A 1,130-nucleotide genomic window follows, 5' to 3' on the forward strand; every position below is an offset into this window, starting at 1 on the left:
CCAGTGTATGGCGCCTAATTATAAAATATAGAATCTGAAAATATATAAAATGTAGCTGCCCCTTTAGATGGAATGAATCCACGTATAACATAAACATCAGGCCCGGGACAAGGGGTGGGCAGAAGGGACGGCAGGAGTAGTGACAGCGGAATCACTACTTCTGTCAGACCGGCACTGAAAGCATCATGGAGAGGAGGAGAGAGACGGGAGGAGGTGTGGGCTGTGCTCTCTCTCCCCCTCCTCTTCATAAGCTCACACATAATAAATGGCGGGGGGGGGCGCAATTTGCCATCTTTGCCCTGGGCACTGGCTGATCTTGTCCCGGCACTGATAAACATAATAAAGGTATGGCACTTAAATACAATATGATAACACAAAGTGAAAAGTGAAATTTAAATTGTATTAGAGTCAAATGTGATATAATCACAACACCAAAAAGATATTCCAATGCAATTTTCCAAATTCCTTCACCGCTTGTGCTCAAAATATGGAATATAGAATATGGAATATGGAGCGCTCTTTTGCTCTCAGAGGCTAGGATCCCCTCTGCAAGGCTGCTTACCAGGCAGTACAGCCAACCCTAAAGGCACAGATCAATCCGCGCTACTCCCAAAAAGTACAATTGAATAGTGTTGAATATAAATAGTGATAAAAAATAAAAAGTGAAGTGCTGCACTCAAAAATATAGGAACCAAATATTGGGCTCCAGAGGACATATAAAAGCAAAAAATACAAGGGGGTAATCCACAAAAGGGATACACCGTCGTATCCCTGTTTCTATCTTTGGAACTGATCCACAGAATCAGTTTACGATAGATAGGCAGAAGATCCGACATGTGTAATTGAATTACACTGTCGGATCTTAAGGATGCAATTCTAGGCCGGCCGCTAGGTGGCGAGGCCATTGCGGCCGGCCTAAAATATGCAAATGAACACTTACGGCGATCCACGAACGTTCCGACGGGCCCGTCGCTCTAAATCTACGTCGTTTACGTCGAGTTACGCCGCGTAAAACTAGGGCTGAGCCCTAGTTCTCTTAAGCCATGTTAAGTATGGCCGTCGTTCCCGCGTCGAAATTTAAATTCTACGTCGTTTGCGTAAGACGTTCGTGAATGGCGCTGGACGCATTT

Source organism: Rana temporaria, chromosome 7 (assembly GCF_905171775.1).
Source record: "Rana temporaria chromosome 7, aRanTem1.1, whole genome shotgun sequence".
Lineage (NCBI taxonomy): Eukaryota > Metazoa > Chordata > Amphibia > Anura > Ranidae > Rana > Rana temporaria.